Here is an 18,300-nt window from a genome sequence, read left to right on the forward strand (position 1 = left end):
ATATCATAATACAGTAGAACTGGAATGGATAGAGTATAGATCCTGAGAGGTTAACCCCTTAACCATGATTACCTAGCTACTTAGTGATAGAGCTAAAACTCAAACTCAGTTTTATCTATTGCCCATCATTAATTACACATGATTTTGTACTGAAATCATTACAAGGTCAGTATATTCCAACACGCTGTGTTCTGCTCTTTTTGCCTTAGGACAATTTGATTACTTCCTTTTCCCTCTTACAGTCCTGGTGAGGCAAGTTTGTATATTATAGTAGAAAATGCACTAAATATTAACCAAAATTATTTAAGTTATGTCAATAAACATAAACTAGAAATTAGAATCCACTTATATATGATTTTATAAAATTCATGTATTTTAATAATTCATGTATCATCTCATTTACTTAGCAAAATAACCTGCTAAGATTATTTTATAGAACAAACACTGAGGGTTCAAAAATCTCATTATTTTCTTAAGGATACAAAATAAGTGGAAGGAGTCATTTCTTCTGGATTCACATCTAACAGTCTTTCATTGTTGAAAATTTATTTGATTTGCTTCCTACTATGTTAAGTGAAAAATTAAAAAAATTAACCATGGCTGGCAATCATAAATCATCCAACAGAAGTTCTATAGCCTATATTTTAATAATTATCTAAGTTCAGAGTATAACAACTTTATCTTAATTCTAACTTGATAATTCATCCCACCATGTACATTTTTTATGAAATTAGAGTTGTATGTAGGATTTTCATTTTAATATTAAAGACTAAAGAAAACCTTAAGAACTCAGCATAATCACATTTGAATATGAACTTAGGTTTGTTTCCTAATTATTTATTATTAATTATTACTAATAATTAATAATTATTTAACAAGGCAGAGACTCCATTCCAGACTGATGCAGCCAAGAACACAGAACTTTCTCTCTCTCTGGCTCTCAGTTGGACTCCATTTCTGTAGCAGAGGTGCCACTCAGAGAGAAGCTTGCCATTGTTACCATCCCCAGCTCCAGAGTCCTGGCTTACTGATTTTTCTGGCAAAAGACTGGCCTTAGAAGAGAGAGCTTTTAATCTTTTACAAAAGTAACTTTCAATTACTTCATAGTATGGAGAAGCTCAAGCCTAAGAGTGCTCTCAAGAACAGTGGAGAATGTGGTGAAAGGCAATTGGGAGGAAATTTAAGATACAGGCTAAACTGCAAATCATGTAGTTTGCGGGAAAGAATGGGGAATATGATAGTTGAGAGAAGCCCTCCTGGTCAGAGCAAATATCAGACACTGACTTCAGAAACTGTCCCTTCAAAGGAGCCATAATTTGATTGATTAGTTTATAAGGTAATCTATGCCAGAAGGTGTTGTTGAACTAATAGAGCAATCAGCTGGCAACTAGTGGAGCTTAACAGCTGGGCATTGTCAGGGAAAGAGAGGAAAGAAGCCCTATCAAATCACATGGGGATATATGAATAAAAAAATATTGTTTACAAGAGGCACACTCAAAATTTGAAATAAAAGGATGGAAAAACAAAACAAAACAAACAAACAAAAAATCACTGTCAACCCAGTGTGACCCCTGGGCACACCTCAAGTTGTATCTCCCAGAGGAACAATATCATAGGCTTAACACTTTGTGTGTGGGGGAGTGGGGTAATAAATAGTTCACCAAAATAATTCATCATCACTAAACAAATAAACAAATAACAATAAAAATCCCTGATGAGAATGAGAGACCAGTTCCCAGAGCTACCACATGTATTATTTAAAGTGTCCAGTTTCCAACTACTGCAACAACAAAATATGATGCATACACAGAAAGAAGAAAGTATGACCCATACCCTGGATAAAAAGCAGGCAACAGAAAATGCCTGTAGATGTGAACAGATATCAGACATAACAGAAAAATAGTTTAAAGTAGCCATTATGTTAACAGAATAAGGGATTAAAGAAGTCAAGGAAGGTTTAAAGCAGTCAAGGAAGGTATGATGACAATGTCACATCAAATAGAGAATATCAATAAAAGAAATTATAAAAGAGAACCAAGTGGAAATGATAGAGTGGAAAGGTAAAACAACTGAAATAAAAAATTCCATAGATGGGTTCAACAGTAGATTTGAATTCATAGAAGAAAGGAAAGGTGAACTTGAGACAGAGAAATAGAAACCATGCAAACCAAAGAACATGAAGAAAAATGAAAAAGCTCAGAGAAATATGGGGCACTAGTAGGCACACCAGCATGTATATAATGAGGATGCTAGAAGGAATTGAGAGAGAAAGAAGAGGAAATAATGTTTGAAGAAATAATAGCTGAAAACTTCCCAAAGTTTTTGTAAAATAATAACTTACACATTCATGAAGCTAACAGATTCCAGCTAGGATAAATGCAAAAAAACCCACAAACAGACCCAGCATAATAAAAACGTTGAAAGTCAAAGACAAGGAAAAAATCTTGAAAGCAGTAAGGAAAGAAAATCACACAATACTTACATGGAAATTCCAAAAGATTAATAGCTGACTTTTGAACAGAAGACCAGAATGGAGGCCAAAAGGCAGTGGGATAACATATTCAGAGTGCTCAAAGAGAACAAAAACCTGTCAAACATGAATCCTATATCAAGTACAGCTACATTTGAAAAATGAAAGCATATTAAGGACTTTCCAAGGTATAGAAAAAATAAGAGAGTCTGTTATTGGAAAACCCATCTTACAAGAAATACTAAAGGAAGTTTTTGAGGCTGAGAGAAGTGATCTCAGGTGGTAATTCAAATCCACATTAGTAAAGAGTATTATATAACTATATAAATCAGTAAGAATATATATATTTTTGTCATTTTTCTCTTCATTTAAAAAGCCATTATATAAAATTATACATATGTTATAGATAATATATAATCCATATTTATATTATTATATATTAGTCTTTGCATAATATGTATATATTTTTTATATATAATTTATTGTAGGGCCTATAATTTCTTTTAGGGCCTACATATAGAAATGTAATATATTTGCCAGTAACAGCACAAAAGAGGCACATGAGAGCAAGGGCTGAGGAAATGACTACAGATGGTAAAAGTAATTATAACAATTTATTGTTGAGTTTGCACATTAATGTAATATGCATGATGATAATACAACAATGAGATGGAAAAGGGAATAGATATATAGGTATAATATTTGTATATAATACTGGAATTAAGCTAGTACAAGTTGGAAGCTGAGTCAGTTAAGTTGAGATATATATGGTAAACTTTAGAGCAGCTAGTAAAAAAGAACTCAAAAATACAGTTAAAATTATGAAATAAATTAAAATTCTACATTAGAAAATATTTACTTGGTGCAAAAGAAAGCAGTAAGGGAAGAATAGAGGAACAGGAAGATATGAGACATACAGAAAGCAAAAAGGAAAATGGTAGATATATGTCTGAATATATCAGCAATAACACAAAAGACACATACAGAGTGAGAGTAAAAAAAAGAAAGACTAGGCTTCCCTGGTGGCGCAGTGGTTGAGAGTCCGCCTGCCGATGCAGGGAACGCGGGTTTGTGCCCCGGTCCGGGAAGATCCCACATGCCACGGAGCGGCTGGGCCCATGAGCCATGGCCGATGAGCCTGTGCTTCCGGAGCCTGTGCTCCGCAACGGGAGAGGCCACAACAGTGAGAGGCCTGCGTACCACAAAAATAAAAAGAAAGACTTAAAAAGATATTTCAAACAAAAACCACAAGACAGCTGGAGTGGTTATGCTAAGATAAACTTTAAAACAAAAAATGTTACTATTGATAAACAGGGACATTTTATAATGATAAAAGGGTCAATTCATCAGGAGGATATAGCAATTATAAACACAAAACAATTATAAGCACAAAAGCACACCAAAAAGTGTGAAGGAAAGGGTGAAATAAATAAAGAAGAATAGACAATTCAACAATAATATTTGGAGACTTCAGTACTTCACTTTCATTAATGGATAGATTAGACTAAAGACCAGCAAGGAAATAGAAGACTTGAAAATGTTATAAACCAACTAGACCTACCAATCATCTTTAAAATATTCCACCCAACAAACAAATACACTTTCTTCTGTATGGTACATGAAACATTTTGCAGAAGAAACTGTATGCTAGGCCATGAAACAAACGTCAATAAATTTAAAAAGTTAGAAATAACGTGAAGTATTTTCTTTGACCACAATGGAATGAAATCAGAATCAATAGCGGAAAAAAAATCAAGAATCTCACCAATATGTGTTAATAAAACCACATGCTTCTTAATAACAGGTGGGTCAAAGAAGAAATCAAAAGGGAAATCAGAAATAACATTTGAGATGAATAGAAATGAAGACACAAAATTTACAGGAGGCAGCTATAACAGGGAAATTTATAATTGTGCCTCTAGTAAAAAAATATAAATGATCTCAACCCAGTAACCCACCTAAAATGGGTAAAAAATTTGATAGATATTTCTCCATAGAAGATAAACAAATGTCCAATAAACATATGAAAATATACTCACCATCATTAGTCATCAAGGAAATGCAAATCCACTGTGAGATACTGCTTCATACCACTAGGATATAAATAATTAAAAAAAAAGATATTAGTATTGTTACAAGGAAGTGGAGAAATCAGAACCCTCATACTTTGCTGGTGGGAGTCTAAAATGGTATATCTGCTTTGGAAAACAATTTTTCAGATCAAACAAAATCTTGCACATGTATGTTAGTAGCAGTATTACTTATAATAGCCAGAAGGTGGAAACAACCCAAATGTCCATCAACTGATAAATGGATAAGCAAAATATTTCCTACAAGAAAATATTATTTAGACATAAAAGGGAATGAAATACCGATGCATAATAAAACATGGATAAATGTTGAAAAAATTATACTAAGTGAAAGAAGCCAATCACAAAAGGTCACATATTTACATAATTTCATTCATATAAAATATCCAGGGCAGGAATACACATATATAGTAGATTAGTGATTGCGTAGGGGTGATGGGGTGTGTGTGTATAAGGAATGAAAGCTGCAGGGTAAGGGGTTTCCTTCTGAGGTTATGAAAAAGTTTTAAGATTGACTGGTGATGGTTGCACCTACTGGTGAATGTACTAAATACCATTGAATTTTATACTTTAAATAGATGAATTGCATGTTATGCAAATTATATCTCAATAAAGCTTTTAAAAGTAAATAATGTGTCGAGCTAGTTTTGGAGAAAATTTGCGTCTAATTCTGTGTAATGCAATGTTGTCTGTTTTTAAATAATTGATTGACATATTCCTTATCTCAGTTTCTTGCTGGTGACAAGTATACAGAACTCACATCTATTCCTGGATGCCAGTAGACTTTCAGAGTTCTGGGCCCTGGCCTAAGACATTTGATCTTGTGACCCATTGTCTAATTGATGCCAAAATTTGCTTATTTGACCTATCATGTTTATCAAATAGACCAGATAATATGGACAGACCAAGCTTGTTAAAAGAGGGACTGAATCTGGCTCAACTTATTCTAATCTGTTTTCTTTCTCAAATTATTGAATCACGTGTGTGTGTGTTTTGTTTTGTTTTGATTTGTACAATCATCAAAGTAAAGTGATACAGGTAGCCACAGTTCCATGACTTTTCCCAAATTTTGAAGATTCAGAAGAGAACAAAAACAATACTTATAAGTTAATTATGGTAATATTCAGCACTAGTATTTTGAATGCTAGTTATAATGCTTATTAAAAATAACTGAAAAGGAAGTAATTACTATTATACCAAATAAGTCATTCATGATAATGCCTCTACTTACATCTTCTAGTGGCACATTGATCATAGCTTCTCTCTTTAGGTAGTTATGTTTTTGCTAGATGGGCTGGTACATACCTGGTTAGGACACATTACTTTCGGGTAAATGATAGGTGGCCTACTTGGGGCAAAGGGCATATGAGAAATTGATACAGAGCAATGCCATGAGAAACTAATGGAGAGTAATTAGATTTTCTTATTTAAATAAGGAAATATCAAGACACTGAGGAAGCTGAGATATCTGTAGGCATATTAAATTTGTGAAGGAGAAGAAACTGAGAATAAGTAGAGGCTCAAACAGTATAGAGAGAGGAGAACAAGGAAAATGGACAAGGAAAAGGCAAAGTCAAAATTCATGAAAGAGAAATCATATGACATATGGTGAAATTGTAGCCAGATACCTCTTGATACTGTAAAGATTATACATTTAATCTTGACATTATTTACACTTCAGAAATGACCAATAGTGTTCTTTATACGGAAATCTGACATTTACTTAGAAAAACAAATCTTGAGAATCATATTAAGTCAACTTCTCAATAAAAACATATTAAAATTCTCTTTTAAGGTTTTCTGAAATAAATGCATCCAGAAGGTGTTTATTTCTTTAATAGTCTTTCTTTCAGGAGTCCCTAAACATGGCCATGTAATTTAACTTAGCCTTGACGTCTTGACCTTTTTCCCTTTAACAACTGTCATCTATTACTAGCAGCAGTTTTGCATCAATGCTTTCTTAACCAGAATGCCAGAAAAGAATGAATCCAAACTTTGATTGTTTTGAGAGTAATAGTTACAGTTCTCTAAATGATATAGATCTTGAGCTTTCATTCATGAAATAATGTTTTTTTCCTAAGGTAATATTTCCAACTAAGTATATTCAACAATGAAAGTCTGTTAAGGAATGTCAGAATGCTTATATATTTTGCTTTTGCCAGAATCTTTGCATTTAAATTCCTCATAGATCAAAATAGTGCTTGTGAAAGAAATCACCATTTTAAAGAACAAAATTTAAAATATTCTTGTTAATAAATCTTAATAAAATTTATTAATATTAGTGTTAATAACTTGGTAAGGTTATAATGCCTGACATATTTTCTCCCACTCTTACTAAAGTATCTGTTAATATATACATTTAAAAACTGATAACTAGGGTGAAGTAAGTCAGAAAGAGAAAAACAAATATCATATATTAACACATATACGTGGAATCTAGAAAAATGGTACAGATGAACCAGTTTGCAAGGCAAAAATAGAGACACAGACGTAGAGAATAAATGTATGGACATGAAGGGGGGAAAGCAGGGGAGGGGGTTGGTGGTGGGATGAATTGGGAGATTGGGATTGACATATATACACTAATATGTATAAAATAGATAATAAGAGCCTGTTGTATAAAAAAATTAAATTTAAAAAAAAGACACAAAAAGTATAATGACTACAAAAGCATTGAATAACATGGGAAGAAAGATGGAAATGTGAGCTTTAAAAATTTATATTAACCTCAATATTTAGGCATTTACATGTTATTTTAACTCATATTTCCTCTTTCAGTTCATTACCTTGTTTCTCCATTACTCAGTGGTAAACCTCATATATAATCCTGAACTGCAGTTAAGGCTTGACCTGAATATGGGTGTACTTGTGAAGAAATTACTAATGCTAAGTCTAATGTATTGCATCATGTTCTACTTTTTAAAAAATGATTGAATTATTCCAATGAAGTCTCAGTCTTATTTTAAAACGTAGCACCCCTTGCCAGCTTGTACATCCAGTTAAATATTAGGGCGCTGCAACAGAAGGGAAATTATTTAGGACATAACCCACTTTGTGAAGAACATCACTGCTTTCTCAGAGCTATAGAAAAACACAGTAGGAGACTTCCATTATAAGTAGATAAGAAGGTGTCATCTTTTTTACATTTGCAATAGGCAAATGTACTAGCTTTTCTTTTTAAAATTTGAACTTAAAATGTTTTTGTAAATTTTATTTATTTAATAGTTAAATTTTTGTACTAGCTTTTCTGATTGGGCAAATTGCAGCAGAGTTAAAGTGCTAGTTTCTTGTCCATAATTAAAATTAAATTATAATCAACTCAGAACATACATGTATAATGTTCATATATATGTCATAGAAAATAGCCACATCTAATAAAAGAATGATTAAGTAGAGCCATTTCACTAACTAACTGAGAAGCTTTAAAATCTAAAAGGATGTGCTTCAAGAATGCTGCTAGGGGTTACAGCAAAAGTTACCAACAGGTTAACTGCTCTAAAAACTTCATTAACAAAGATCAAGTACCCAGGTACAAGTTAATTTAAAAGAAGCCAGAATATGACTTGGGAAAAATGCTTCATGCAACTTTTTATCCTAGATTTCTATTTACTTTGTTTTATATATATTTTTATATATATATATATATATATATATATATATATATATTTAGCTACGTTTATTAAAATGTATCATTTTGCCATCATGTTGTGGCTGTTTCCCTAGCATAACAGAACCCAAAGACATTCTAATTAATAAGATGGGCAATGTCACATTTTTATTCTCATTCTATATCCCATCCCTGGAAAAATTTGCCTGTCACTTTCAACAGACTAACAATTCCTCAGCCTCCATATGAACCTATCTCTCCCTCAAAACTCTTTTTTTCATTCATGACATGTTTTCTTTATATTTTGGATTAGTATATTTGTCCACCAAATTTGGCAAAATTGGCTTTCTCCTTTTTCTATGCCTAAAACATCCAATTAGTCTATCTCCTTCATGTCATTCATAGTTATTCCATTCATTTCCATTCCCATCACCACAGTATTCATACTTAGCTTGTCATTGAGTTTTAGTTTGGTGCTCTAGTTAAAAAAAAAAAAAAAAAGCTTGACCAAAGATGCTTAGTTGGGAGGTTAAAACCCAGGACAGTGAAAATGAAGAAAAGAAGAAATGAGGTGTGGAGGGATGTGAAGCAATGTGAAGTGATCCAGGATGGTGATTGCTTCTGCTTCATAATGAGCTGAAAAGAAACAAAACATGTCTCTTGGCAGGTGTGTACATTGGTGTTTCTTTAGATAGAATGCATGGAAAGGCTGTATTTCAGATTAGTCTGTGGGAGAGGAGGAAATTCACTTGCCAGGCTCATTTCCATGTTCTATTCTGCATTAATTAAAGTTCACCCCACTGGGAGTTAATTTTCTCTCACTTCTGTATTGCATGATATACCCACTTGGAGGCCACACCAGATTGCCAGATCTCTTACTGTCTAATGCAGTATTTCATCTCAACCCAGAAGGGGCAGGAGGAACTTTAAATTCTAAGTGTGAGGCTGAATGGCTTGGCTGCAGAGGAGTCATTAAGGGGGATGACCAGCACTCCCACCTGCCTGGAAGTCACTGGAGACATTGTGATCTGAGTGGTGGGCAGAATTCTGGGAAAGAATTAAATTGTCAGAACAGTCGAGGATAAATAAGGAAATCAGAACAACTGTAATTATTATGGAAAAAGGAATGTATAGTATTAATATGGCCTTACATCATTCTGGGGAGCTTTGGGAAGTACAGCCCAAAAGAGTTTGTTGAAGGATTATAGAAAAGGTACTAAAAAGACTTTTCATCAACCTTTAGCACTAGTGAGGACAGGCAAGTGCTTGTAAGGGCATATGGGAAGCCAGGTACAGGTAGCTGCTAGAGTGAGAATGGGAAGAGGAGCTGGGGGGAAAAGCCCAGTGATAGCTACTGTCTTTGTGTCTGACATTGGGCCTGATGTCATTGTTGGTTAGCAGAGCTAGCAATCACATAGGAGTGGACATGGAACAGTGTAGTGTAGAGGCAAGCTAGAATATTCTAGTGCCTCTGTATTTGTCTTATTACTGCAACCTTCAGAGATCAATGACTTCCGTTTTACTTCTACTTTTCAAATCTCAGGCAAATTTCTCTTTAGACCAACTCTCATTCAGAAGCATACAGGAAAGGGGATTGTGGGAAGCATAGTTCTGGCTTAGTCAAGTCACAGAGATAATTCCAAATCAATTTGGTATTCACGTACACCTCCATTAAGACAATAGCAGTCATGCCTCTACCAAACTATGCCTTGGACAATGCTTACTCTCTTCTCAATAATAGTCAATAAAAAATACTATGTACCACTTAATTCATCTTGGATGACGTTCATACCTTTCTTGTTGAATCACACATTCCCTCTAATATCCTGTCAAACACTGATACATGAATTTAAAATATATGATCACATCTCATATAATAGGAGAGGGGAAAAGAGGAAATATTTGGTATGTGTATACTAATATTAATATATGCAGGACTATTATAACCATTGTGGCCCTATCTATGTCACTGGTCACAAAACTTACATGGTATTTGGAACATTCTTGTTTTATCCCTCCCCGTCTCCACCCCACTGCATATTTTCTTTGCCTTCAGCAAACACCTCAGCTGGCCATGATTCTTTGTTTTGTCAGTATTCCAAAATTTTATTACCAAGGGGTCTGGGCAATTATTAATCTTTTCTGTATTGGGTTGTTGTAGATTTCCATTACTTTTTTTTCCCTAAAGGATATGGAATTACTAAGATGTAATTAGAAGACCTTCTGACTAACAGACATATTTCTCACTACTCCTATTTTGTGATAAAAATCAAGTGAATCTCCCCAGTCTGCACAGTAAGCTCCTCCTTTGCCTGTTGGCTCAGTTGCCATGAACCAAGTAACTTAGTGGCAGCCATGATCTCCAGTTTAATGGAACCATTGTTCAATCCTGATGGAAGTAGTTGGTCCCCTGGAAACCAGGATTTCTGTACTAGTTTTCTATTGCTTTGTGACATATTACCACAAACTTGGCAGCTTAAAACATTCATTTATTATCACATAATTTTCGTATATGAGAAATCCACCAGGGATCAACTGGAGTTCTCTGCTTGGGGACTCCTAAGGCCAAAGTCAAGGCGTCAGTTAAGCTGGACCCTTGTATGGAGGATCTAGGGAAGAATACATTTCCAAGCTCTTTTATGCTATCGGCAGAATTCATTTCCTCACAGTTGTAGGCCTGAGATTCCTGGCTGTTGCAGGGGCTGAGCCCATCTTCCAGAGGTCACTTGGATTCCTCCTCATATGGCCCTCTCCACCTTTAAAGTCAGAAGCATTTTTTTGAATACTTTTCATTCTTCAAATCTCCTGACTTGTTCTTTTACTGCTAGCTTTTATTTATTTATTTATTTATATAGAACATTTTTTAAAATATTTTTTTATTTTATTTTTAAAAATTTTTGTGTGTGTTGAGTCTTCATTGCTGTGCACAGGCTTTTCTCTAGTTGTGGCAAGCAGGGCCTACTCTTCATTGTGGTGCGCAGTCTTCTCATTACGGTGGCTTCTCTTGTTGCAGAGCACGGGCTCTAGGAGCGAGGGCTTTAGTGGTTGTGGCGCGATCTCAGTAGTTGCAGCATGTGGGCTTTAGAGCACAGGCTCAGTAGTTGTGGTGCACGGGCTTACTTGCTCCGTGGCATGTGGGATCTTCCCGGCCCAGGGATTGAATCCATGTCCCCTGCATTGGCAGGCGGATTCTTAACCACTGTGCCACCAGTGAAGTCCACTGCTAGATTTTAAAGATACACCTTATTGAGTCAGGTATAACCAGATAGTTTTCACATCTTAAGGCCAACTGACTTGCGATTTTGATTATGTCATAAAATAATTTGTTCATGTAAGTACTTTAATGTTTGAATAACCAGGGAACAAGAATGCTGTGTATGTGTGGCAGGGGAAAAGGGAGGGACATTTAGAATTTTACCTATCACAATCTCTAATCCATCCAGCAGAGCCCAAAATTTCAAAGATGGGAATACAAAAAGTTGAACTGTATTTTAGGAATAACTATGAGAGGAGGTGCTATCAATCTAATCCTTCTACTCCCAGACCCATGAATCCAGGGTATGGGAGAAATAGCACAATATGTTGGTTCTTAGCATATACATCAAGAAGGATATTATCCCAGCCCTGCTGTGATGCCATCAAGCCAGCACCATGACTAAATCTGCAAAAGATTTAGTCTACAAAAGGTCATTCAACTATTTAATGGTGTGATGGGGAAAATGATAAAACCAGTGTATTCCATGAACAAGAACTCATTAGCACACTTCATTTTATGAACAACAACTTCCCTGATAAGAAGCAGTGATATTGGGGAAACAGAAGCAATGCTGTTGGCATAAACTTGATGAGATTTGGACATAAAATAAGTATATAAATAATGTTTCTTTTTCCTCATTTTGGCAGAAGCATTCAAACCGGAGAATGTAAATCAGTATCCAAAGTAGGTATCTATTCCAATGAGAACAAATCACTCTACCTTCCATTATAGAATTAACCCAGTGTGGTCAGAGGGACTTTTCAAGGAATGGTGGCATGTTGTGGGATCAGTATTAGTCTCTGCTGCTGGCAGGTTTGGCACTCAGCAGTGGACATTACCAGGTGATTCTTGGTGAGTGGAAGTCCATATTGCTGAATCCATACATACCCTCCATCCTTGCCCCTGTGACCACATTATTCAAAGCCCATTGGGCAAGGAGAAGGATAGCTTGAAGAGAGGTTGACTGACATTCAAGGAATAATTCATCTTGTCCACCTGATTATTAAGATTCTTATGTGCTTCATTATTTTTTTCTAAGCATGGGCATGGGGCACAAGTATTTTATTAGGGATGTCTGTCTTTTACCTTTTTCCTGTCCCCTTTGTCAACAATTTTTCAACCATATTCCTTCAAAGCTCCTGACTCTCAAGCCAAACTATTAGTCACAGCCTGTGGGTCAATGTAACCCTGAAATTCTGGGCATCTCTTCTTCCAGTCAAAATTAACAATAAGGTAAACTCCTTGATAGAAAGATTATCTCTGAAAATGTTACTTCAGAGCTATCCCTCAGCAAGGTGCTAATGCTGCAGATGTTCACTTTTGAGTGGTACCAAAACATTATGGAGAATTATTTTTAAGCCAGGCTTACTGAATAGTGGGCATAAGGAACTCTTCATGGACTATAAATGCCAGTGAAGGGAAAGGGGAGGCTATTTAGTGGTAGGAGAAGTCATGGAAACATAAGCACTTTCTCATGTAACTGTGTTTTTAGTAACTATTTGAGCCTTATTTGTTTATACTACCTCCATTTGAAGATTGAGTGCTATGTTGCACACCCAACTTTATGGCTTGATGAGTCAGACAACACCCAGTTAATGATGGGCATATGGAATTTCATGGTAAATTGGTGGTCAAAGTTAAGTATTTAGTCTCTTCTAGGGCCCCCAAACAAGCATGAAGCTGTTTCTCCTCAGGTGAATAATTATCTATAGAGGCTAGCATAACTTTGCTCCAAAATTATGAAAGTCTGCTATGAATCACCCACAGGGGCCTGCCAAATATTCCAGACTTCATCCCTATCTTCCCTATCACCATTAAATCTACTGGGTTGTATGGACAATTGACATAATAGCCTGCACAACAGCCTGGACTTACTACATTACCTGTTCTCCGCATCTCACTCAAAACTGGCATCCTTTCAGCTTATCAGGTAAATGGCTTGGAATTGCAAACTCAAATGAAGTATATTCCCAGAATCCAAAGAGGACCACTAGGCACTGCTTCTCTCTTAAAGGTAGGAAATGTTATTCGTCAGGTCTATAAGTTCAATGGATAATTTTTCCCCACAATTTTTGCAGAAAATAGTGCTGCCAAAATTTCTAACACAGGGCGCTTTTTCCTCTAGCCTAAAATTTCCCTTTCAGCCTTTACTAATATTCTCCTTAGGACCCTTCTAGTTTGTACCTGACAGCTAGTCCCAAAACTGATCCACATGTTTCAGCCTTTTGTCACGGCTGCAGCTCACTTTTGTTACCAACATCTGTTTAGGTATCTGTACTACACGGCAAATCTGTTCTAAAACCTGCTGGATTATTCAACAATGATTCTTTTTAAATCTCTCAGGATTCCATTTGTTGATAGTGGCTCAGATGGATGGTTCTTTTGCTCCAGATCATTGTTATCAGGTGCCACAGGCATCTGCAGTCTATACTGGGTTGGAATGTTCAAGACATTTAACTCATGTGGTTCCAGTTAATGCTGGTTCTTGGCTGGGAACTCCTTCATGGATGTTAGTGAGAACAACATCAATTTTGTCATTGTGACCTCTCCATGTGGCTTTGACTTCTAACAGCAAAGTCACTGGTTTTTAAGAGCAGGTGTTCCAAAAGGTAAAAGGGAACACTTCAGATCTTCTAAGGACTATCTTTGGAAGTTACATAGAAACACTTCAGCTGCACTTTATTGATCAAACAGAGTAACAAGGTGAGCCAAGATTTGATGAGGGGAAATATACTATGTGTGAGTACTAGAAGCTCTCATTCATTGGAGGCCATCTCTGTGGATTAGCTATAGTAGGAGAGCTTCAGAATGTTTGTATCAAATATACAGTGTTAGTACCTCAAATCCTTTCATCTTGAGCATTACATTTTTGTAGGCTGACATTTTGTATGTTCTGCTTATTCATTTCTCTTTAGTTGTCTACACTCAGATCCTTATTACTGCTTCTAGAATGTTCTGTACAAACACAAATCATATATATCTTTTTACTGCTCAGTACCATTTACTGACTCCCTCAGATTTTAGAATAAAATTTATGCTCCACATCTTCTAGTTTTATCTCTTTGCACAGGAGTGAGAAGGTAGCCAGTGAAAATACAATTTTATAAATGGCTGAATGAATGACAAATGAAGTAGCATGTAGTGTAAACTTCTTTAAATGGCACTTTCAATTTTCAAAACCAAGAAGGAATATTTAATTCCTTTACTCTATTTAGAATAAGATATAATTGGTACCCTCAAGGAATTCAGAGCTTAGTAAGAAAGGCAGATACAGAAAGTGATAAGGAAAGTACAGTATGGTAAATGCCATAAAAGTACATTTAAAAAGTAAGTTAAGAAAGGAAAAGGAAAGTAGTTTAAAAGACATGTACACATGCACAGAATTTTTTTTAAATCTTGAAATTATAACTGTTCCATTGATGACATATTTTTTATATTCATGAAATTCTATATTCATAAAATTTCAATTTATACAATGTGCTATATATATTTCCTTTGAAAAATGAAAGATGGTTAGATGTAGGCAAGAGTGATTTATTTCATATCATATGCTCAAAAAAGCACTCATATATAATGTACAAGTCAATTAGATAAATTTTAATCCTGTTTTGTGAAATTTGTAAATAATAGAGTACACCATTTGTATGTGTTGGCTTCTGGTAGTAAAATAATAACAACAATAAATCTATTCGGCACTCTAATGTATTCTCCTAATTACTTCTATACTAATTCAAAAAATAAGATGTTGATTTAATCTGATTTCAAGGTATTATGAGTACCTAATAGGAAGCAGATTCCAAAAATTCCTAACTGATTTCAACAAACTCATTCCTTAGGGAATATATTTATAAATATCTTTTATTTGCTGTTGTTATGTACATTTTGAACTCTCCATTCCTGTTTAACTTATCACTTGAAAATGATATGGCTTCTTGGGCTAGGCCTGCCCACATAGATATCACTTTGGACAGTCTGAAAAGAGTCAATCTGGTCTACATCCTGCTTTCTGGATTGGTTATAAAAAGCTTCTCTCCAAGACAAACTGCACGTATTTCAGGTATATTAAATACTGGAGTTAGAGAGTTAAGACAATGCTTTCCATCTAGCTTTCTTATGTTGTTATAAGGGGTGTGTGTGTGTGTACATTCTTGCAGATATAAGATTAACATGATTAACTTTGTATACAATCACATGAAATAAGCTTAATGCAGTACTTTTACTGTAATATATATTAAATTTATATTTAAGTGAGAGTTTAATCTCTTCACATAGATCTGTATTGGATCATGTACACACTTAATTTTGGTATTTTTTCCTGATCATTTAATCTAGAAGCACTTTCTTATATGACCCCCTAAGCCCACAAGTGCCTCCTTCTCCATCTAGCAATCTTTATCAATAATTGAATGTGTATTCTTTCATATTTTTCCTTCAGGCTCATGGGATCGTGAAAGGGAAGGCAGACAATTAAGGCATATAATGAGGCAAGCTAACATTGTAAGTCCCTAGAGTTTTAACTGCTGTTGTAGAACTTGAGGGGTCATTGTAGCCCATGCATCTCAAATTATCCCCCCCAAAACAAAAGGGACAGGAGAAATTGAATGCTTATCCACCAGGTCCTGTCAGGCATTGGTTGAGTGCTGTTACAGAGGACATGGAGTACTTGGGCAGCACTGTCAGCCTGCAATGTCTGCAGGCAGAGTGGACCCATATTTTCAAAGAAAGCCCTCGTGCAGGTGGTACAGGTGCTGGGGGTTGGAGGGCAGGCTGAAATGTACTGCACTGGTAAGCTCCAAGAGGCTGTGAACAGGGTAATGCCCACATTTGCTGACAAAGAAACTTCGGGAATCATCTGTCGAAGATAGCAGAGCCTTCATCAGCCTGTATTCTTGAGTGACTATGTTGAATCTGCACCCCAACACTGCAGATTGGACTTTAATCTAGCAAGAAATAAATCATATTTGTTAAAGAATAGAGATTAGGGTGTTTATGTATTACAGCAGCAGCTGTTAATAAATATCTGATGTTTCTCTGACTCTAAAGGACTCTAAAAATGAAGTATCAAGTTTTTCAATAGCCCTAATCTTTCACTGGATATCAGGATCCCATCCCGTACATTTCAAATACCTTATTTAAAATTCTTCAAAAGAGGTACTGACTACTCTTTATAATCCTTGTTCTGAATTGTTATGGAGTAATACATAGGACATTATCATATGACTTGTTTTCAACATGACAATGTCTTGCCTGCTAATGTATTACCAGAATCATCAGAACTTTGAATCTGACTATGTCTCTGCTAGTGACCAAGAAGTCTACTGGCTTCCTTACCGATCAATTAAACAGAAACTCTTCAGTCTCTAATGTCTCTGCACTCCTTTCTAAAAATATCCCTTTATCTAGAAATTTTACCACCTTCAAGACATTAAGGTAAGAATAAACAGGAAAATAGAGGTTTTAAAGTCTTAAAATATTAAGAAAGATCCTTAGTGGTTTGTTCTCACTTGAATTTGTACCTATAGGACTTCCCTGATTTCTTTCATTCTCTTTCAGCTTGTCTTATGTTTATCATGGCTAGGTCATTTTCAAAATCACTTTCCTCCTTCAGGTCTCTAATATCCTATAAGCAAATTCAAATCCAATATGCTTCTATTATTCTATTATCAACTACCTTCATCCTATCCATAGGAATTAATTGGCTGCTTATTAAACACAGAAAACTCAGAAGAACAGTTCATGTACATTGTACATTTTAATCATCATAAACATAGTGTAGAACAAGCACTAATATTTTGATTGACAGATGAAAATATCGAAGCTTGTTGCCAAAGTTTTCAGGGATATTAAGTGGCAAGGCCAAGTTTAACTCAAATCTGGTTAAACCAATATATTCACTGTCATGTACCACCTCTCTCACTGGATTTATTGTCCAATGTATCTGATGCTCAATGTTATAGTAACAGGAAAAACAGATTAAGACCCCATAACATAAAACATAATTTGAGATATCTATCATTGACTTCAAAGGTTAAGAACATGTCCTAATATTGAAAATACTTGTTTGTGGAAATTCCCATTCACTTGTAATGTTAATCTTAGACTGCTTTGCAAAAATAACGAACTGGACTACCCTCCAAAACATATTATAAGGCACATTGTTCCCAGCTTATAGAAATAGAAATCAGTTGCCATTAGCAATTTATTCTAGGTACATATTTCTAGCTTAGAAAAATTGCATACGTATATTTGAATGAGTCTTCTATTTGTTTTTATCTGAAGAAGCCTATTAAATGTGTGGCACATTTGAGTAAAGTAAGAGAAAATAATTAATGTGGTGCAGCCACACTGTGTGGAATTTATTCATGTTACTGCCAAGATTTGAGCAGAATGTAAGAAATTATCATCGATCATCAGTGTCTCACAATTTCTTTCATCAACTTAAAGCTCAGTCACATCTGGAGTCTTTACTCTTCACAATAAATTTAGCATACTGTGAGTGCCAATTTAAAAAAAGAGTTGGAAAAGGCAACATGAGGGTAAGCAATTTCAGGAAGTAATATATTTCTCTTAAGCTACTACTAGCATATACAAGTAGTTATAGAATTACCCTTTCAAAAAAAAAAAAAAAGAATTACCCTTTCATTTCCACTGTCTTGTACTTAAAACTTGAATGTAATGAAGTACTTCAGTAAATAGATGTGTTCTTACTCTTCCTTTGTTTCTTCTGTCTCATTTGCTTTAAAATTCTTATTCTTTAAACTTATAATCTTTGTTCACACCGAATCATTTTATTTAAAAAAGTTTTTTTCTTCTCATTCAGAGTGAAGGTGGCAATTTGATAGAAGGTGTGCATATGGTTTTTGAAAAAGGTTTTAGC

Source organism: Orcinus orca, chromosome 2 (genome assembly GCF_937001465.1).
Source record: "Orcinus orca chromosome 2, mOrcOrc1.1, whole genome shotgun sequence".
NCBI classification, from domain to species: Eukaryota; Metazoa; Chordata; class Mammalia; order Artiodactyla; family Delphinidae; genus Orcinus; species Orcinus orca.